This window comes from Squalius cephalus (genome assembly GCF_949319135.1).
Source record: "Squalius cephalus genome assembly, chromosome: 9".
NCBI lineage: Eukaryota > Metazoa > Chordata > Actinopteri > Cypriniformes > Leuciscidae > Squalius > Squalius cephalus.
In genome coordinates, this window is record NC_137130.1 from 10,014,270 (window position 1) to 10,038,300 (window position 24,031).

Genomic DNA, 24,031 nt, shown 5'->3' on the forward strand with positions numbered 1-24,031 from the left:
CACACAGTTCATTTGATGGATAAAATCAGTCCAGCGATCACATCTTGTCTTAGTTAAACATATGCGGGACAGAAAAAGAGAGCATGTGTGAGAGAAGTAGAAAGGCATTCTGGTGATGATACAGGTGATTCTGGTGAGATTGTTGACATCTCAGATTTATTTTTTTATTTTTTTGCCACAGATAGTTCTCCTAAAATTCATTAGGAAAAGTAAAATTGACTCAAAAGGAGACAATTCTGACATACAGTAAGAGCTGGTAGCTATAAAATGAATTTGGATACCATTGCTCAGATCATTTGGTCTTCCAAGTATTTTATGAGTAATGTTTACATTTATTTTTAATGCAAACTTTGGAATCTTTGCAAATCTGTGTCTGTGATATTGATTAGATCATTTCTGTAACTCGAGGCACATGTGGGATTACTGGGATCTTTTGCTTAGGGGAAAACTCTTGAGCTAGACACTTCAGTAACAGTCACCATTTGTTTTCTGTTTAATCTCAGTGTTGTCTAGCAGAAATGATTGAGATCTTAAATAACATACTGCGCTCTTACCTAGAACGGACCACAGCTAACACCTTTACACATTATCTTCTCTCCATCAATGCCCTGATTTGCTCATTTTCCATGAGAAACTTAGCCCAACCAGCTGAGATAAGATCTTTGTTCGGCACAAGGTTCGCCAAATACAGTAGACTGCTGGTGGTATATTTCTCATGTCTGTGGTAGTGCGGCGGGAGCTGATGCTATCTGTTATTGCTGTTGTCTGTGGTGCAACCCATGACTGTGGACTTTCACGGATAACTGGAAATCCAGGGCTTCAGGTGAGAGGATGATACGGGATGCATGGATTTACACAGGATCAAATCCTTCCTGTCGGCAGGTTATTATAAGTAGGGCTGTAATTATTTGTTCTAAGATGATTTAGTTTGATTACAAATCTTTGCTTTATCATTGCATTGTGAAATGTGAAACTGTAATGATTTGATTCAGTTCTGTCTTGTTTAAATTATTTTTGGAACTATAATTATCTCCAAAAATGATGTAAAAGCATACACTTCTGTTGAAAAGTTTGCAGGCAGTGTGATTTTTAAAAAACATTTTTGAAAAAAGTGTTTTGCTCTCCAACACTGCATTTATTTGATTAAAAAAAATTACAATTTAATAATAACTGTTTTCTATTTTAATACATTTTATCATGTAATTTGTATTAAATAACCTGTAATTGCAAAGCTGAATTTGATGTTCAAGAAAGATTTATTAGTATTATAGGTGTTGAAAACAGTTGTGTTGCTTAATATTTTTGTTGTAAAAATTTTATAACATGAATTACATGACAAAAATGTTAGTTAGTAGCATAGTCTAGATTGCTCATTTTAGGTAATGTATTTGTACTACTTTTTGATTATGTGGATTTGACACAGTGTTTTACAGCTGTATATCAGCAGTGTTTAGTGACTTGCATAATTATTAATCTCATGCATGGTGCAACAGAGAGGCGCTTTTGCCCCTAAATTTAGAAGCGCCACAGATTTATTTACATGACATTCTTTATTGTGAATATAGTCAAAGCTAAATGGTATGACACAATATCATTTTTTTAGAAAGGAAAATTTAAGTATTTGAGTAAAAATAAGAATTAGGGAGAATCAAAAAATGACTGCCATTGAGTGAATATGTAATCATGTAATCCATAAAAAAGTAACTGTAATCTGATTACAATTACAAGATTTTTGGAATCTTACTACGTAATCCAGATTACATGTAATCAGTTACTACCCAGCACTGAATGTAGCAGACTATATGAGAGAAAATTTGCACTATAGTTGAATATTAACAAAAAAACAAAACAAAACAAATACATCAGGCCATATATTCAGTCTCAAAAAATGTATTTTGGATAAGAAATGTATGTGAATTTTCCAAACAAAATGTAAATAACAAATAAATCATTCTTAGTCAAGGCATGGGAAAGCATTTTTAAACTAAAATCTCCAAATATTCCTGAATATGCAGAATAAATTGCAGTTGGTGAAGAAAACAAGAAAAATAAACTAACTTTCATCAAATGGATGCACACAATTATGAATAATGATGATGCTAAAATCTGAAATCAGCAGCATGAACTTTCTTCATTTAAGGTCTGTGTTTGTTTCTTCAAACTTACTGTTGTGAAAATGTGCATGTAATCTGAAACAGCATCTGTATATTATTGCAGTCATCATAACCGATTATTAAATACTATTTTGTTTTTTAATGCATTTTTTCCACTCCTAATTAAATCCAGGTCTAAAAAGTCCCGACTTATTGCTTGCTCACAGGTTTATAATACACACACACATGCCTAGTTAGTGAATGGCACCCTTTGTTTGACCAACGTTATGTTGTTATTTCGGCGACACAGGCAGTTAGCAAGAACGGAGTTATGTTGTATAATACACTGTCATGTTCTTGGAGACTGCAGGTGTGTCTGTTTGCGCCTGAGGTGTTCTTGAATGTTTATGTATTCTTCAGTTCGTTCTCTGCCATATGGGCGTTTCAGCATTTCTGGTGTCACACTTCACTAGTCCTGAACGGTGACTTCTCAGAGGATGAGGAATGCATCTGTGGCTCAGCAAACTACCCAATCACCTTTCTCTCTCCCTCTCTCACTTCCTTTCCCCAAGCAGAATGTGATAAGAGAGCAAACTGACATGGTCCATCACTTTATCTTGTTCCTCCGCTTATCTGTGTAATATAAAACCATCTCTTATTTCTAAACAACCGACCTATCTGATAGGAGCTGCATTGTGCTGTCAGTTGGTTTCAGTCTGGGAGAAATCTGTAAAATCATGTGTCTCGGTGTAGTAAACAGGAAGTTAGTGTGAAAATAAATACTTTGAGAATCTGAATTTGATAAATACTTGTTCTTTTCTGATGACGTACTGTACATGTATATTGACCAAGTGTGACAATACATTTTTCATCTCTACTAATCACTAGTGGCAGGTTTCCCAGAGGAATTGGTGTTAATTGATATTATGCACTGTCCGCAGATGTTGTTGGATTGTTTGTAGGAGTTTTGTGTGAGACGGAGACTAAAAGATGGAGGAAACGAGAGAACGAAAGATTCAAGTACCCCGAGTGTGTGCCAGATATAACAGCAGGCCATTCTTTAATATTTTCCCTCCTGTGTGAAGTTGTTTGATTACTGCTCATCCAAAGTCATGTGCACTCTATCAAATCAATGGCCAGCATATTGAAAGCTGATGTACTGTGGTAATTAGAGCCCTTAATTGTTTTCATCGCTCACTGTGCAACTCTCTGAACCGCTAGCAGCTGCTGTGTCACCCCGTTGTGTATGTTAGTGTGTTGAAAATGTGCCTGGAGGGTTAGTTCACTCAAAACTGAAAATTCCATCCTGGTTTGACCCTTAGAAATTGGTTCTTGAACCAGTGAGATCAAACCAGTTCTCTCAAGTTGTACTCGACAAACAGAATTACGAACAAAATATGATGTGCCTGAAGAGTCATGAAATACTTAAACAATTTGTTCAAAATGTTAGCAGGTATGTACATGAAGCATGCAATAGAGGTGATAATAGCACTGATTATTTTGAATATTAAAGTGATAATTCACCCCAAAATGAAAATTCTTTCAACATTTATTCACTCACTCGCATGTTGTTCCAAACATGTATGGGGGGTTTGGTGAAATGAAAGTGTTGTTTTGGACCCCATTGATTTTCCGAATAAAAGTCGTGCAGGTTTGGAACAACACAAGAGTGAGTAAATGATGAAAGAATTTTCTGATGGATCATCTCTGAATGTGATGTGTTCAGTCTTACTTGATTTGTGATTGTATCTCCATATTATTCAGAATAGCTGGCCTTAGACACCAAGATGGTCCTTCAGTGAAATTGCTACACTGACTGATACATGGGCTGTGCCTGAAAGCTGAAAAACGTATAGTACATTTAGTAGTATAGTGCAGTAGGTAGTACAGTTGTAATCAAAACTATTCAACCCCCTTTGTAAATCAGGTTTATTAGCAAAATGTACAGACTGTTTGCAATGAACAATCAAAAAGTAATAGAAATAGCTCAACACAACAAAGGTTTCAAGTGGTTTCCCCAAATTCAACTGAAAATGCAACTTTTAATGACTTCTGCAGTCTCAAAATGATTCAACCCTATCATGGCAATCATCTTTTGTACTTAGTAGAACACCCTTTTGCTGTTATGACCTGCTGCAAACAAGATGTATAACCAGACACCAGCTTCTGGCAGCGTTTCTGAGGAATCTGAGCCCATTCTTCATGAGCAATGGCCTCCAGTTAAATAATATTCTTGAGTTTGCGTGCTGCAACTACCTTCATCAAATCCCACCAGATATTTTCTATGAGGTTCAAGTCAAGTGACTGTGATGGCCACTGTAGAATCCTCCAGGACTACTTCTGCAACCAAGCCTTGGTGGAATTTGAGGTATGCTTGGGATCACTGTCCTGTTGTAAGGTCCAGTGAAGCCCAAATTTCAGCTTCCTCACTGACAGTAGGTCTCAACAAACCTAGCCAGTTCAGACATTTCATGTGTTCTAGCTCAAGCACACCGGGTGCAACTAATGAAGCCCTTGATTAGTTGTATCAGGTGTGCTTGAGACAACACCTGTTTTGCAGATTTGTGCTGTTGGGAGGGATTGTATTCAGGGGGTTGAATAATTTTGAGATTGCAGTCATTAAAAGTTGCATTTTAAGTTGAATTTGGGGAAACCACTTGAAACATTTGTTGTGTTGAGCTATTTCAATTACTTTTGTTTGATTTGTTCATTGCAAACTGCTGAAAGTCTGTAAATTTTGCCAATAAACCCAATTTGCAATGGGGGTTGAATAATTCAGATTACAACTGTATATAGAGGTTTGATTGCTTAACATCCTGTCGATCTTGTTGGATTTTGACGGCAGCATCTTCCACTTATATCCCACAATTCTCCGCACACAGTTTCATTCATTCATTTTGCAAAGGTTTTTTTTTTTTTTTTTTGACTTAAGATCTCATTTTTAGCAAGAAACGAGCGTTGCAGTCCTTCAATATTTGCTTGGTTACCTCTAAAGCTCATTTGAATTTGTTCTAGACCATTAGACATGACATTATGGTGCCTAAGAAGCCTGTCTGCAACCTGTTTCCTGATGTACTTTCATATAAAAATTCTGTCTTCTGTGAATAAATTGATCTGCTGGGCTGTGAGGCTGATGTCTATGTTTCGGACATTGCCATCATTCTCTGTGCAAATCTGTGAGTATCTTAATTACCCCCACCAAGAGGCCTGCAGGCAAAATCCGGACCATTGATCATTTTATGCGCCCTTCAATTGATTATGATGAAATCGTTGCAGTGTCTGATACATCAGAGAGAAAACTCACGAATAAGTTCAAAAACTTAGTGGAGGTCTGTATCTGAACAGAATCAAACATGTTTAAACTGTTTCTGACCAGCATTGTTTAAGAGAAAATACACTAATGTTCAAAAGTTTGGGGCTGGTTAAATTGTGGGACATTATTATTTATTTATTTTCTATATTATTATATTAAAATTCATTTATTCCTATTATAAAAAGCTGGATTTTTAGCAGTCATCACTCCAGTCTTCATTGTCACATGATCCTTAAGAAACCATTTTAATATGCTGATTTAGTGCTCAAAAACATTTCTTAATGTTATCAATGCTGAAAACAGTTGTGCTGCTTAACATTTTTTGTGCAAATCATCAAACTTTTTTTCCCCTCAGGATTCTTTGATGAATAGAAAGTTCAAAAGAACAGAATTTATTTGTAATATAAATCTTTTGTGACATTTATAATGAACAATTTAATGCATACTTGTTGAATACAATTATGAATTTCTTTCAAATGAAATTAAATGCAATAAAATTAATGATATGCATACCCTCAAAAAAACAAAAAAAAAGTGCGCCACTGGTGACGTCAGCATTTTATCAAAACCATTCTCTGAAGTGCCTACACAATTCCCACAGCTCATTCCTCATTTCCCTTCAGGAATGTCCCCCTGGGAGGTTTCAGACATGGGAGAGATGTCTGATTTCCTGCATCCATCAGTTGTCGCTCTGGTTAGCGGCAGGCAGATGGGGCATGGTGGGGTTAGGTTTGAAACCCAGCGTGCCGCGAGTCAATCCTCATTACTTTCCATTAGGCCGCTACAGAGTATGACTCCCCACTGACTCGCTGTTACTGCCTCAGAGCAGAAACAGGAGACCTGTACACGTGTGTGCGCGTCATTTCACACTCTGGTGCCACTAATGGAGGTCACATTGAACCTATCGTGCTCCAACTCACTCCCCCAACAGCCCCTCCAATGTCTTTGGGATTTGAATTCAATTCAACATTTTAGTATTTCTCTGCTCTAGATCAGTTGCTGCCCCCATTGATAAAATGAGATGCTTTTGACTTTTACATTTTTGTCATTCCTATTCTTTATTTTCCTCTCTCTCTTTTCTGGGGGTTGAATGAGAGTAAAGCATTCAGAAGATGAGAGGAGGCTTCCCTTCAAAGCTCTCAGAGCGAAGGCCTTATCAAAGGCTCATCCCAAGGAAATCAGAGTCTTGTTTTTCCCTTAAATTTTTCAATTACTGAGCTGATGAAAAGGACTCGTGCAGCTCGGGTAAGATCCCAGAGAGCCGTGTGAGGGGGCGATTTCTTGCACACTCCACAGAAAGGTCCGCTGCATGGGCAGGAGAGATGGGGGATGTCATCACCCCTTCTCTTAGTGAGGAAAAGAAAATGAAAATTCTGTCATCATTTACTCACCCGCATGTTGTTCCAAACCTGTATGACTTTCTTTCGTTTGTGGAACACAGAAGGGACAATTCTGAATAATTATGCTGGCTGCTGTTTTACGTGTAATTCCTGTGAATGGGAACTGAAGAGTTCATACTTGAAAAATTATGCAAAAGCATCATAAATGTGACTATTCCAAAGTTTGGGGTCAGTAAAATTTTAGTTTGTAAAGAAATTCATATGTTTATTCAGAAAGGACGCATTAGTGACAGTAAAGATATTTATAACATTACAAAAGATTTCAGATACTTATTTCAAAGAAATGCTGCTCTTTTCAGGGATATTGTAGGTTATTAAAACTAAAACTTAAATTAAACCGTTTTGTTACATGAAATAGAAAAAACATTATCTGAAATGAAATATAATATGAAAAACTTTATGTATTAAAATAACTAAAACTATTAAAAAAGACAGACACAACAGAATTACTAAAACTTAATTGTAACTAAAATTAAGAAAAAAAAAAAAATAAAAAAAAATAACTGGCTCTTTTGAATTTTCTATTAATTTTTTTATCAATAAAATGTTCCCAAATTAACCAAGAAATAATGTGGAATAATTTTTATCATGTACCAAATTGTATTAATATTTTACAATGTTACTGATTTTACTGTTTTTTTTTTTTTTTTTTTTTTTTTGTATCAAATAAATGTAGCCTTGGTCAGCATAAGAGACTCCTTTCAAAAACATTTTAAACTTTAAACCCTAAACTATATATATATATAGACATTTTCACTACCGATCAATTTCCCCCCTCAAAATGAACAATACGAGAGTCATTGAAAATGAGAGCAGTAAAGCATTGACTGTCTCTCCTCAGAGATGAAGCTGTGTACACTATTAGAAGAGGCTGCAGATAGTGTGGGTCAGGGCTGATGTGCTATTTGAGAGCTGAGGACATTGGGTCTCAGAGAAAGGAGAACCAAGGCTGAGCTGTTTATCCCATCATTACTGAGAGGAAGAGAGTACTTAAAGCAGCAGTACTTAGAAACACAACAGAACTGGGCCAAGGCAAAGCAAACACAATGGCTCAGACTATCGCTTATTTGCAGATTTTCAATTAATTGTCAGGCTTTTTGTGCTTTAAAAAAATCTATTTTAAATGGATGTGCGGTTGAAAGCAAGTTCAATGTCTATCTAAAGAACATTTAGTTTAGAGTTTTTTTTTTTTTTTTTTTTTCCTTTTCCTATGTTTTCCAGATTGTGTTTATTACCGTAATATATCAGTTGATAGCAGGGTAAAATCAGTAAACCCAATGATTTTATTGAGGTGACCATGGATATCAGTGTCATTTTACTGTAATTGAGATACTATTGTAGTTTTTAGTCATAATTTGAATGTTTTTATATTTCCCATTTTATATTTATATTTATAATTATTGCCAATGTCAATGCCATTTGACCAGGATCCAAAACTAACACTTGCCAAGCACCAAATTGGAGTTTAAATAGGATTTTGCAATATTATTATTATTATTATTATTATTATTATTATTATTTAATTTTTTACATTGGCATTTCTGTTAGAAACGCCCTGCAGTTCCTTCACAAACTTCTAGGTTAATTTCTAATGACCGTCAATGGAGAAAGATGAGAGAGACATGCTTGTGTTGCTATTACACTATCTCAGTGCACTCTTGTTCCTTATCATTGCCTCATTTTAGTAAGTAGATATAATCGTCCGCGAACGAGTCTGTGTTGCTGTTCTCTCTTATATAAGTTCCACTGCTAACAAACAGGTCTGACCTGAAAAGGCAAGACGTAGGACACACTTACAAAAACTTGTGTGCAACTTAAACCAGAGAATGATTTTCCTTTTCCTTTTAAAAGAGATCCATGCCTGTTTTCCTAATGGAAGTGACAGGGCTAGTTAACTCCAGTGGCTCGGCAGCAACCGAGATTTCGTGTACAATAAACCCAAAGGCTAGAAGCACAGGACATGACAGAGCGCAGGATATAACAGAGCGGCCCAATTTTCCACCAGACTGCTTCCCGCCACAGCCGTCCGCTTGTAACCAACAGGCCTTTCGACGTGAGAGGGATATCTTATAGCTGGTCCCGCTGTGAAAATCTTATAGCTTGGTACGGCTAAGAGACTGCTGTGGAAACCTTGGCTCAAGTGCCCTCACAGAAAAACGTAACTCCTGGCTGTGTTTCTGAACAGCGCTAAGTCTGTGAAGCAGAACTGGGCTCATTATAATTGCCGCTGGCATATCAGGCCACAATTATCAACGGCGGCTTATTCAGTCTTTAATTGCCTCATTTAATTTGTTCACATTTGGCGCAGAACAACGTCAACCTGCTGCAGTTGAAAATGATTAGCTCCAAGGACATGATATGCACAATACAGGCCTATTGGCTGTTTATATACCTTCATCTTTCCTTCACTTTGAAAATGACCTACTATCCGAAGTATTCAAAATGAAAACATGTTTTAGATTACGGCAAACCTTTCTTTTGCTTTCACCTCTAGAGTGTTGTCACGTCTAGTTTTGTTGTCATGTCTTTAATTTTGTAATTGACCTATATAGTCAATGTTCCTGTCATGTGATTCCCTTTTCCCTCTTGTGTTCTTGCCAGGGGTGTAATTTGTGGGGGGGGGGGGGGGGGTTGGGGGGGAGATAACCCCCCCAATATTTAAATCTATGCATTACAACCCCCCCCAATATTTATACCATGATCACATGAAAAATATGCAGACCCAAACTTCAACCCCCCCAATGTTCAAACCAAATCTACGCCCTTGGTTCTTGCCATGTGCTCCCCTTGTCAATGTGTCATGTTGTCATTGGTTGATTTAGTCAGGTGGTTTTTCAGTTCTGTTCTGTCATTGGTTTATTGTTTAATCATGTTCACAGGTGTGTCTTGTCAAGTCATTAGTCTCTGTGTTTACAGTATATTGTAAGTGTAGTGGCCCGATTGTTTTTAATCATTGTTTCAGCCTTTAATCAAGCCAACTTAAATAAACTTGTAAATAAATAAAATAAACCAAATTTGCGATTATTATTATTATTAGCAGCATTGTGTGTAGTTATAATTAAACCCTACTCCCTCACCTTCCAAGTCAAACTGATCATTTAAAATCGTCCATTTTAGAAAGAGCGATATTATGCCTGGGTTTAACGCTTCTGTGCTAACCAGAGAGAGCTGTGCTGTGCCTACGCATAATTACCTGATTAAATATCTAATGAATGAGCTAATGTATTCATTTATCCATCAGCCTATTTATTAGGGCAAATTGACATGTTTAATGGCAGAGTTTGGGGAGCAGTCGTTTTCACCTTGTCTTTAAGAGGAAAGAACAGGGACATTGACGTTAATGAGAGCATTCTGTATAATAACGCTTATGAAACTCCTTTAGGGTACTTTGTTTAAAAAAGCCTTTCAGTAAGTTTCGGGTTAAAAAAAACAATGTTCCTAGTGTTTTACAAAAGGGACATAGTTGTAAAAGCCTGCACTTCGCAAAAGACGTTATTAAAAAGGTAATGAGATAAGGAGTTGGAGACAATGTCAATGCCATTTGACCAGGATCCAAAACTAACACTTGCCAAGCTCCAAATTGGAGTTTAAATAGGATTTTGCAATCAGTAAAATATACACTTGTCAGTTGGTCAGCAACATTATTAGAAACTGCTGTATTATGCTTTATATATAATTGTAAGAATTATAATCAAACCCTCCCTGATGTACAGTAAGTGATGTGCAGTCAGTTACTATCAACTTTTACTGAAGTGTACATTTTTTTTACTCTGAAATGTATCTACAGTAGCTAAAGTTTTTTATTTCTTTTTTATTGATATTATCATTTATATATATATATATATATATATATATATATATATATATATATATATATATATATACATATACAGTGCCCTCCACAATTAATGGCACCCCTGGTAAATATGATCAAAACTGGCTGTAAAAAATAAATCTGCATCGTTTATCCTTTTGATCTTTCATTCAAAAAATGTGCAAAATTCGAACCTTTCATTGAAGTAAAAGAATTGAAAGTGGGGGGAAATCACATTATGAAATAAATGTTTTTCTCCAAAACACGTTGGCCACAATTATTGGCACCCCTAGAATTTTTTACGAGTAAAATATCTCTGAAGTATATTCCCATTAATATTTACCTTTTTTAGCACACCAGGGTGACTAGGAACATGAAACTGTCCAGCTATGACTTTGTGTTTCACAGGAGTTTAAATATGAGGAAACACAAAGGCCAAATCCCCTTAATCATCCATCACAATGAGTAAAACCACAGAATATAGTTCTGATGCGCAGCAAAAGATTGTTGACCATCACAAAATAGAAAGTGGCTGTAAGACAATTAGCTAAAGAATTGAAAATCCCCATTTTGACCATTAGGGCAATAATTAAGAAGTTCCAATCAACTAAAGATGTTACGAATCTGCCAGGAAGAGGACGTGTGTCTATACTGTCTTAATGCACGGCGAGGATGAAAGTTTGAGTGGCCAAAGACTCTTCAAGGATCACAGATGGAGAATTGCAGAGATTAGTTGAGTCTTTGGGTCAGAAAGCCAAAAAAACAAAACAAAACAAAACCCTACATCCCCACATGTTGTTTGGGAGGGTTTCAAGAAAAATCCTCCTCGCTCATCAAAAACAAACTCCAGCATATTCAGTTGTCAGACACGACTGGAACTTCAAACGGCACAGGGTTCTGTGGTCAGATGAGACTAAAAAAAGAGCTTTTTGCCAGCAAACACGCTAGATGGGTTTGGTGCACACAAGGATAAAAAGTACCCCATGTGTACAATTTAATATACCGTTGGATCTTTAATGTTGTGGGCATATTTTTCTGCTGGAGGTCCTGGACTTCTTATTCAGATACATGGCATCATGGATTCTATCAAATATCAACAGATAAAAAATCAAAACCTGATGCCTTCTGCTAGAAATCTTATAATGGGCCGTGGTTGGATCTTCCATCAGGACAACGATCTAAAACAAACATCAAAATCAACACAAAAATTTGTTGCGGAGCACAAAATGAAGCTTCTGCCATGACCGTCCCAGTCCCCTGACCTGATGAGTGGAGTGAACTGAAGAGAAGAAGCACAAACATGGATCTGGGAATCTGAAGGATCTGGAGAGATTCTGTATGGAGGAATGGTCTCTGATCTCTTGTCAGGTGTTCTCCAAACTCATCAGGCATTATAGGAGGAGACTCAGAGCTGGTATCTTGTCAAAAGGAGATTGCAAAAAGTATTTAATAAAAGGGTGCCAATAATTGTGGCCAACGTGTTTTGGAGAAAAACATTTATTTCATAATGTGATTATGAAACCCCCCCCCACATTCAATTCTTTTACTTAAATGAAAGGTTAGAATTTTGCAAATTTTTTGAATGAAAGATCAAAAGGATAAACAATGCAGATTTATTTTTTACAGCCAGTTTTGATCATATTTACCAGGGGTGCCATTAATTGTGGAGGGCACTGTATATATATATATATATATATATATATATATATATATATATATATATATATATATATATATATATATATATATATATATATATGCAAAATATAGCTATAGTAAATTTTGTTCCCACCATTCTCAGAAGTGGCAAAAGTTAATTTTGAACTCTTCTCATGACCCATTTAAAGTGCCTTATAATAGAAGATTGATTACTTCAACAGAGTACCATATAGTGTAATCATAACATAGCTTACAGGGTTTACATTCTATTGCATGTATGTCCTATACTTAGAGGATGCTTTTGCACTATAACAGGAAGAAGATTGCTGTGTAACAATATGTTGGGTACAAGCATTGCTCTCACCTGCTCATGAAGAACAAGACATTGTGCGCAAACCTTGCAAATGAGTCTGAGTTGAACACAAAGACTGTAACATTGAGACCCCATCCCATAGATTCAAGCAGGGCTTTAAGGACACTCTGATGTGGGCCGAATTATTCATGGAGTTTGGTTCAGGTCAGGGTCTTGCCATAGACATACATGTAGAGCCAAGGACTGCGGGTGTATCTACGCTCTGTTCTCACTGCACTCAATACCACCTAAAATTCAGAAAGTTCCACTTATCCCCTGAATAAGACACTGGTCGGTGGAAGATATTGAGATTCTGTGTGTGTGTGTGTGTGTGTGTTTGTGTGTGTGTGTGCATGTATGCGGTGACTGCTGGAGGTTTTTTACAGTAGGGTAATCATTACCCAACTGTCTGGAAGGAATGCAAGGACTTAAAACTCACTGTGTCTCACTGTGCTTTGGTGTCACACTTTTTTTTTTTAATCATCATTCTCTGCTTTTTCAGAATGTACTATTTATATTATAAACTGTATATATGTTGCATAGAATTTAGTAATAACTCTCACTGGTTTCTACATTGTACTGCCAAAATGTTATAGCACGATGTGAGTAATTATGAATAACAGCAATGGTATCACAATTATAATTTAAAAAAATAAATCCTAAATGTTTTTTTAGGAATTTATCAACTGGAAATTCTCTCTCTCTCTCTCTCTCTCTCTCTCTCTCTCTCTCTCTCTCTCTCTCTCTCTCTCTCTCTCTCTCTCTCTCTCTCTCTCTATATATATATATTACATAAACATGTAGAGATAGAAGTAGTGTATATATATGTATACTATATATATATATATATATTGTAATTATATACTATAATTAAGAATAGTTTAATGTTTTTGAAAGAAGACTCTTATGCTCATCAAGGCTGTATTTATTGGATCAAAACACAACAACAACAGCAAAAAAAAAAAAAAAAAAATTGTAAAATATTATTACATTTTCTGATAAATGTTTACTTTTATAATATATTTAAAATGTAATTTATTACTGTAATGGCAAAGCTGAATTTTCAGCAGCCATTACTCCAGACTTTAGTGTCACATGATCCTTTAGAAATCATTCTAATATGCTGATTTGTGTGTTTTTTTATTTATTTATTTATTGTTTTACTTATTTTGGAGACACACACACACACCCACATAATATATATAAGTTCAGCTATAACTGAATCAGTCTGTAGAGACACACAGGGGATGTGGAGGTTGAGAAGACCTCTGCCAGTTACAAAAGAGTCAGATTGGTATCTTCGTTGCCCTGGGCAAACACAGAGAGCACTGTGGGCGGTAAAACCCCATCTTACAAAAAATTATCGAAGGTGTGAGGAAGTAAAAGTTTGGCAAAGAAGTGTGGGTAGATGATTTTTACACCTCACTGAAGATCACTCGCCTCAATGTCTTCATAGATGGAGATATAGCAACATAACTTTTTATGGTATACCGGCAGACAAAGTGACCTTTTAAATGAACATTTTTTTTTCTCTCTCCTGTATTTTCACAGTGACTGATATCCAATAAGACTAGGCTTAAATCCACAGCCAGTGTAATTCTGTCATGCGTCTTGGGCAATGTCACATACTTCTGCTCATCTGGATTATGCATGCGCTATCATGAGGGCTGTTTTATGACACTCATCGATCCACTTTTACCCAGGGCGGCCATCGATCTCAGTTATCATTGTCCCAATCCCAAAGCTCAACGAGGAGTCACGAGCCAACCTTAAAGGTCAAAAGCCACTCCGGTTGTTGTCACAAAGCAGTCGGTTCCCCAGACACTGAATTAGAACTGTTTGCACGGATCTATTTATTACAGTGTTTTGTCTGATACATAGTCTTTGTGTTTTTAGCCTGATGGCTCTTGGCAAGTTCTCTACAGCCCCATTTGCATTGCACAATCTCTGGCATGCCACTGTGCCATTGCTGCTTTGAAGGGGCTCCCAGATGCACTTATTTCTGCGCAGTGGTTCGTTTGGGAAACTTAGTTAATTAGTGTGTGTGTGCATACCGCTTGTTTTACTGTTAATAGAGTCTCAAGGCACCCGGAGCAGAGGCGCTCGATACAGCGTCTCCTCCTGTTCCTCTCGTACTCCCTCACATCCACGAATATGGCCTCATTCCACCAGAACTCTTGAGCTGGAGGCCAAGTGTTTGATAGATCTGAAGGTTTGTAGATGTCTTTATCGCTTTGTGCCATTAGTGTTGTAATACTCTGAAGTGAGCTCTGAAAGGGACTGCTTTGAGACAGTTTTTCAAAACCTACTTTATCAGCAGCTGAAAATGAGTGTGAGACACCGTTCATATGGTCTGGAGAATGCTGAGATGAATTCCAAAATGTGTTGTAATATGTCTATGTCTAAAGAAAATTGCAATGGACAATGACATCGGGGGGTTGCGTTTGAGCGTTAAGCTCCGTTAATGTGGTGCTCGTCTGGAGAAAGAGAGAACGCGAACAAAGCTGAAAGGGCTTGAATGAAGCGCTGAAATATCATTACCACAAATGATCCTGAGTGCTTGTAGTGTGATCTGCACCACTGTTTTGACACACTGCTCACTTCAACTAGAAACAGCATAATGGTGCTACCGTTCTGTCTCGTGGTCCGGATGGAAACATGCCGGGGTCCGGATGCGGAAGAATCGTAAAATCGTGAAGAATCACGATGCCGGCTCAACATCATGACGTCTGTCATCCATCAGCGATGGACGATGGCATCGTCTATCTGCCCAATAATACATACATACTTATCTTTCTTTGAGGAGTTTTTATAGTAACATTCTAAAACAAGAATTTTGCCTTCAGCTGTGACATTTAGGGTTTCATGGCTTTGATTCTTGATTTAGTGGTTCGATTGGCCAGCTGTTGGCCTCCTTTGGAATTCAGCTGTGCTGCTTTAGCCCTGGGCTTTTTCCAGACCTCCTATTCACTTCCACTGGCTAATCTGATTTTCTCAAGATGGTGCCTGGCGATCTGTAAACTACCGTTTTCTTTTAACGTTTGGTTTCGTAATGCACCATGGAGCCGCATCCTCTTTTGTGCTACAATTAAATTTCACATTTAGCTTTGCTTATTACATTAAGAAGCCCTAATAGGTAATTATGAATAAGTACAGGCCAGTTGGAACATATTCAAACAAGGAGATTAATTTATTCATAGCAAGTAGGAGGAGAGGGTTGGAACTTCACCAATCGAGCATTCCTGTCCCACTGGCAATACCGCTGCACCGGCTGAGTAAGAGTGAGACGGAAACGGCTCTGCATGGTGAGCATAGCTCCGTAAGTGCTGGCTGGAGGCCCCGGGGAGTTCCTTATCTCTCAGTTTAGCTCCACTTACAGAGGTGAGAAGGCCATGTTATCTGCGAACTTCTGCCTGCTATGGTTCTCTCTGCCCATCTCTGCCAGCAAGCGAAGAGGCCAGGAGGGGACGCCGGGGTACAAGGTCTGATTATAGCCCACAAATGGCAGATCAATAGAGCTCAACCGGAGGCCTCATCGATCAGCAGACATAGGGCAGCAAATTTACTCACATTCTTAGGCTCATTCGTCCTGGCCGGGGCACTAGGGCGTGAAATTCAGATTGCTATTGCAGTCAGCCTGTTCCATAAGGACGTGGAAGGACATGCAGGACGTGCGTCATTGGCTGCTTTCCTCTATGGGGTGAAGACTTGCCTTTTGCAGCCTAGACAACCAGGGCTTATGCTGTCTTCAAGGGCTATTCACAGAAATTTCCTACTTCCTACTTGTAGATGCTCAGTGTGATGAACTCCCGACTTGATCTTCTAACTGTGTGATGTAAATTACGTTAATACGCATTATTCAGTAATTTATTTGCGCTAAATTATTTTAACACGTTAAGGATTTTGAATTAATTTCATGCATCAACGCGTTATTGTTGACAGCCCTAAATTACAGTAATTCCAGTAGTATGTGAATGCAGCATTTGCCCTCTGCATCAGCTCCACACTGGTCACACCGCCTTAGTTAAAATGCCAATCAGAATGGTTACTGTGTGACAAAGTTCTTTAAGGTCATGTAATAAGGTCATGTTTGAATCTTTTTTTTAAACACCTTTGATTGTTTGCTACATTCATATTTATATTAAAGACCAGTCACATTGACTGTACCATTCTAAAGTAATTCACATTGATATGACCTTACACAGTGTCATTTTAAATAGCTTTCGGGCTGTTTACATTGTGTTAAGATGCGGTAATGTTTACAACAACTGACAGGATGCGTTAGTCTGTCAGATCAATGCTCTGAACCTCCTTTATGGTGGTCTCTTGACTCTAGAAAAGAGAAAGGATGGATTATTTTTACGCTAAATATTTCCAGCTTTGAGCTGAGATTTTTTTCTAAATGAACTTTAATGGTATTAAGACTAGAAATATGTTTATAAAGAATCAAGGAATACAGAAAGAAGAGTGGAGAGAGACAGATATCAGTATGAGAATGTTGAAAAACAGAATGGTCATTAAAACCAAGCTGCGCGGGACAAATTAACTGTCGGTCATTGAACACAGTAAGGAGTTTCGTTCTCTGGCCTTGGATCAGAATTAATTAAGATTGCACTGTCAGACATGTGAAGAGCACAGTCTAGGTTGATTTAGACAGTGTTTGTGTGTGCTAATGGAGAATCAATTGGCTCTGTAGCGAATGGCTGCAGGTCATAGAAGTGTTGTCTTTGTTGCTTTGCTTCCTCTAGAGAGATTCTCCTTTTGTCTCAGGAATCAGTGCCATATGCCAGGAAAGGAGTTTACTATAGAAGAGGGAGTGCAAATGGTTTGTTAATCATGTTTTAATAGGAAGTGCATCTATTCCTGTATACTGGATTCCATCCAAAGCCTCTTCGTTCCTCAAGTGTCACTATTCATAGTTTCTTTCCTGGCAGATCCAGAAATATGAAGCATCTGTGGGCATCATGGGGCTGCAGTTTGAATCTATCTTCAATTCTATCTACCGTACTGAATTTCCATTTGTACCTAGGTTGTGAAGACCTGGTGAACGGTTGAAGCTGGTCAAAAAGCATGGTTGATTAAGATTCTGTCGTCTTGCTGGTTATTCTAGTGAAGCCATAGTTTCTTGTAACTGGAAAAGGGGTCTTATTGAATTTCTGCAGGCAAAAAGCATCATTCTCCAATGACAGCTTTATAGCTCAATCATTTGTTTGTTCTTTTTTTTTAGTGCCCAAGTTTTGATATCAAAATTTGTTTCTTCAGCCAGTTTGGTTGCTTCATCCAATCAGAATGAATGGTGACTATATTTTAGAGAACTGTCCATTGGCTGTGATTTTTGAAGTGATTTGTTTTCTCCCACACATAGCAACAGTGGTGGGTTTGAGGTATTCAGGGAGTTCAGCAAGAGAAGAAAAGATGGATCTGGGATTTTCTCTCCATCTTCTCATCTTTTTATCAACATTTATCAAAATCAACATGACAATAAACCCTCAATCTGGAGATGAGGGGAATACTAACTCTATTCGAGTCAGTAGCCTCCCGTGCACTGCTGCAGTGAAACAGTGGTAGTTTACACACACTGGCACACTGAGGCCTAAACCAGAAGCCACTGATATTCCTCACATTCTCCCATCTCTGCTGACTCCTAAATTGCACAATAGCACGCTATCTCAATTTGCATATTGTCCATCCTAAATAGCAATTAGTGTGTCCTAATTTATAGTATTTAGAAAAAAAGTACACCAGAAATACCCCTTTTCCAGCAGTATGAAAATGTGCAGTCTTTCTAGGCTAATATAGTCAGTCAAGTCAAGTCACCTTTATTTATATAGCGCTTTTTACAATCCAGATTGTTTCAAAGCAGCTTTACAGTGATAACAGGAAATTAATGCAACAAAGATTGTATTATATCCCCTAATCCAATGTGTGCAACAAGTTTGTGACTTTTCTTTTTTTATTTTATCAGTCGAACAATACTAGATTTTTTATATGTTAAAACTGAAATGTTAAATAACGATGCATTTTAAAGTAAAAAAATGCAAAAGTACACCGCAATGGGGTCTGTAGTATCAAGACATTTTTTTATAATGTGAAAGTATGTCCCAGTACTTTAAGTATGTTTTACTGTATTTACTCATAAGTATGGACTTTTGCGTCGCAAGCCAAGCATATACTTTTAGTGCATAATATAAAAAAATGTCCACACAGGCCATTCCCATGACTCCCTATTTTGCCAGCCCTCATGATTTGTCAGTACTTTCTGATTGATTTCCTGCATTCTTTCCTAAAAGGGTTAAACACTTGCTGTTTTATCTGTGTTGCATGGAAAGATTGCATTTAGTCGTCACTGCCAAGTCAAATATGCAACCTGTCTGTCTGGTAGAGAAGCAGAGAGGGAAAATGAAAGGTTATCTGGCGTGTGTCCCAGCTGCAATCAGGTTTCTAACCTGTTTACGGCCTCATGTGTTGGGGTTATGCATAACCTCTCTCAGAAAGCTCTGATTGCTCAAGAAAAATGGATTCAGCAGAACAAACAAACAAACAAACAAAAATATTTATGTCGGTTTGCATAAATAAGACCATTTCCTTTGGTTTGTACATTGACTGAAGCCAATAAACAATGCAGGGTGGCTTGTGCAATGACAATCTTTTGAATACAGAGTGAATGTACATGTAGTTAGTTTTGTTTGTAGTATATGTTTGTGAATTACATTGTGATAGGAAATTAAATTGTCTTGTTTTCTCTTTTTTTTTTTGTCTTTGCAGGTAAGATGTGGACATTTGTTCTCCTCTCTGAACTACCCAAAACAGCTACGCAGCGCAAGCCTTGAGTAACAGCAAGTTCTTCACATTGCACTTTTTTATACTTACAATACTGGAACAATTAGTTGGCTTGTCAGTCAGTTTGTCAGCACACAATGGTTTCATAATTATAACCTGCTGATCTCTCTTTTGTGTGTCAGATGACTGTCTGAGATCAGTGTGTTTTCTTAGTCGCCGAGCACCAATTCAATCTGGTAGCGTCAACACGGAATAGCATTTGCAACTCATTGAAGTTGTGCAATCTGACATTTCATAGAGTGAAACAGGATGGTAAATAGGAAAAAGTGTAGGGTGAGACATCAGGAATTGATTGGATTGTAAAAAGTGGACATTAGGTATCAGAACTGATAGTGTTGACCAGTAATTAGTTGATAATAAAGGGATCGGTGATGTGAGTTGAAATTCCAGTCAAAGGATTATGCAGACATTTTCAAGAACAGCTTCATCAAGACAAGCTTTGAATGTTGGCTTGACAAGTCTTGGAAATGTAAAATAGTTTGAAGGTTATTTTTGAAGGCTGAAGGTTATATAAGACGTGTGTACTTGGGTTGATTGAAGAGATAATTGAGATTTTGAAGGGATGTATGCCTTGCTAGATGGTTGCTAAAGTATAGATTTTTAGATGTTTTCTTTTTTTTTTTTAAGTTTTGTAGCAGTGTGTGCACACATGGATGTGTGGATATTCATATGTGTGTGAGTGAGAGTGTACATTCCAGCTCATCTAAGTTCTCTCGTGTGGACAAACAGGTCTAGCAGTACCTATCTTTCTAGGTCATGTAACCTACCTGTCAGTCACTGTTTGACTGCACGGATTTTGCTTACTTTGAGACAATGAGTGCATTGATTTGTGCACACTCTGTCACCCAAACCGAAGCTTTGTGGGTAATTATTCAATCCTTCCCTGCAAGCTTTGACACATAGCCTGAATCCGAAGTCGCCCCCTAAACCCTCAAGCACTATTCCCTATGTTAGTCCACTAATACAGTTGACGTGAAGGAGAGAATAAAAATGAGTGAGCGAATTCTGACAGCCGTTGAGTGTACATCAGCTGTACACTTGTTATTGCGGTGCAATGTGGGAAAGAATGAGTGCACTCAATAATGTCCACTATGGTTTCAGACACCACTACAAATGGCTGTCCACTCAAATAATGTGATTCATAATGAATGATTTCGGATTCAGCCATAGATTCCCTCAGACAAAGCTACAAATATTTTAATAATTTGAATAATGCGCACATCTGATGTCCATATTTTTACTGAATTCAAAATTGGGTATTTATTGTTCAGTCTTTTCTAGAAATAAAGATGTAATGCCTGGAGGTTTATGTCTGTATGTTAGGTCACTGATGATTATTTTGCCCTATGTGCTGTGACTCAAATGGCTTCAAGGACTTTTTGAGAGCAGATCTTTTACTTCTTTTGACACACACTTGTGTGCAACTCCACTTCCAGCAGAGCACTGACCTTAGACCTGGCCGAACAACTCGTATAGCGCTTATTAACACAAACCCCCTACTGTTCCAAGAACCTGTTACTTCAGGTTGAAAGTGAGATATAGAAGGAAAAAAAAAAAAAAATGAAACAGAGAGCACGAGAAAGACCTACATAAAAAGACAGCATGAGAAAGGGATGAGCATGCAAAGTGATTTGTCTGTTCCTGGAAATTCTCTGTGCATCTCTTTTAGTCAGTACTGTGTTGTCATGGTCACTTGGCTCAGGACCAGCAAACACTATACAGGGGCACGCGGATATTTTAGTCACGGAACATCGTAAAGCAAACACATGCCGAAGGCGCTCTGCACGAAAAGAGGGGTGATAAAATAATTTCAAATGATCTGGTGCCCGGCATCATGTCATCACACGCCTTATGGTCATCACTCCAAAACATAATTAAACACTCTGTAATTCGACTTTTAGTGCCAATGATAAAAAAAAAAAAAAAATCTTTTCAAAGTTGTTTTGAAACAACTTGGCTGTTAAAGCTTATATTTTTCTTCTTAGATTTATCTTTAAAACTATAAATCCCATGGTTTGAGAAGAATGATCAATACATTATACTGTAGGCTACATTTTATTTCGTTTTAAGGATGTTTGGAAATCTACGCCAGTGCTTGTATAACAACCTTGTATCTGCAAATCATACTAGCTTTACGTTTAAACATTTCTCCCACATTTCACAGTGCAAAAGCAAAACTGAGATTGTGTAGCTTGAAGCATTTTTGTTCACATACTTGGGTAGGGAATGTCTCAAACCTAAGTGTTGTAAACTAGCTCAAGAATTGAATGTGACATGTTTTGCCCATCTGGAGGTGAAGGTACACCTGACACCGTAGATAACATATGACCTCTCTTGGTGTGTATCCAGGCGTACTCACCAGGCCATTACATTCTGCAGCATACTTGGAAGGCAGTTCACATACTTGTATGACCAACCCCCGAGAGCCGTTTGCAGTATTTACAAATGCGATTCCCTGGAGAACTGGCTGTGGTTATATGTTGCTTAATATGGGAAACTAGTTTGGTGATTGGGTGATTGGCAGGTCAAGTACAGGTTCAGGGTGGTGCAGTCATGTGACAAGCCTCATGCTACCTACAGTTACTAGCTCTGTCACAGTGGTGTTCACACACACAGTGACCTCTATAGGTCAAAAAGTGCATTGCATATTAAGACTACTTTTTTTGTGTGTGAGCTCGGACAATCTTAATCGTTCATAAATTTCAGATAGCTTCTGTGCATGTGTTTGGGGAAAAACAAACAAACAGTGGTTTGTGTTGGAGAATAGATAAATCTTTGGTCAGATCCAATGCTGGGTTCAACTAAACTGAGAAAAATATTTGATCTTATTTCAGTTCAAATTCACATTTTAATTGAGTCATTGTTATATCCATAATATGGTGAGTTATGAAAGAGAGAGCTCTTAATTAAAGGCTAGAACCCCCATTCTTCCACTTCTGCTGTTATCCTCCTGTGGTCAGCCTGCCCTGGACTCCAAAAGTTGAGATCAAAAGGTTGACCCGAGGTGCGTACTGATAAGTCGAGGGGCTTGGCAGCCGCTATGAACCTCTCACTCATTATCGCTGACCTGTGCTAATCAAGGGAGGAAGGAGGCCGTGACCCGCTCCTCGATAGACTCCCACCAAAATATATCTGCAATTAGCCCAGCCATAAAGCTGCTAAATTACACACCCCTGTGAGTCATTCGAAAAATGCGATGAGAGCGAGATGTCCCGAATAACTGATACAGGTGATACATATGCACCTCAAAAATTTAAATAGGAAAACAAATCTTTTTTTTTTTTTTTTTTTTAAGATTTCGGTTATGATTTCATTTATTTTCTGTTCCATTATGTCCCAAATTTAGCCTCTGTGAAATTCAATGTATTTTTTTGCATGATTTGATTTTCCATTTGTTGTCATTTCTATATAAAAAAATAAAAATAAATTCATTCATTAATTTTATTTTATTTTATTTATTTATTTATTTTTTTTTTTTTTTTTTTTTGGCCAAGTTGAATGACATTTGCTGACCTCCATCAAAGGTGATGGTAAAGACTTTTATAATGTGTCAAAATATTTATATTTCAAGCAAAAGCTGTTCTTTTGAACATTTTATTGATCAAAAAACCTGAGATGTTTGAACTGACCAAATCATTTAAAGGGAGAATGTTACATTTAAAAAAAAAAAACATACATTTTAACATTAAACATTAAACACACTATTGTTTATATATACAGTACTTGTTCAATAGTCTATTAGCATGTGTTGCTATTACATAAAAATTAATTGTAGTTAAATTACAGAAACATTAAGTTATCCCTTGCTTTACATTTTCAAGGGAAATGTAATTAGTAATGCATAGTAACTTAGTAACTTAGTAATGCACCCAACACTTACCATAGGAAATAGTTACTTTAAATTGTAATAATATTTTACTGTATTACTGTTTGCTGTACTTACTATGTTTGATCAAATAAGCATCAGACATTGAAAATAAAAATAATTTCATGAGGATCAAGTTTGAAAAAATATATATAAATGGCCCACTCCTGATAACCATTTTATAGCTTTTGGCCATTACTAAAGGACATATTCAATAACCCAGAAATCATTGGCTCATCTCTGTTACACAGCAGAAGCATTGTCAGTGTGAAAACACCACGTGGGCCTGCTGTTGTGGGTACATTGCTGCGATGCAAGAGGGCATGTGTGAAACAAACCTTAGGCCTGTAATTCGTGGAGGCTCCAAAGCTTTTCCCGCACACATTCTGACAGCTTGTGGTCTTGCATGTCTTTTTCTTACTTTCTCCATCACTCTGATCCCCCGTCTAAGGCTCAGCTTCCTCACGGACTCCTGGAGCTGTGCAGGCGGGCGGATCTGATCTCTCCGTTATACCCCCCTTCCCAATCTCCTCTCAGCTCAGCGCCGACCAGTTCCCTGATCCCCCCTAATTCACTAATCCACTTCCTCTTACAATTAATGTCTGCTGGAGATCGGCTCAGCCAGGCTTTTTCCAGCAGGATGATACTACTCACATGGCTAAAACGAATACTCTAGATCTCTTTTTGCTTAGAGA

General features: G+C 37.5%; 1 protein-coding gene across 4 annotated transcripts in view; it reads left to right on the plus strand.

The window, feature by feature from the left end:
• Positions 1-24,031, plus strand: part of erbb4b (erb-b2 receptor tyrosine kinase 4b) — a 303,711-nt gene that overhangs the window by 57,073 nt on the left and 222,607 nt on the right. The gene's annotated exons all lie outside the window — the stretch shown is intronic.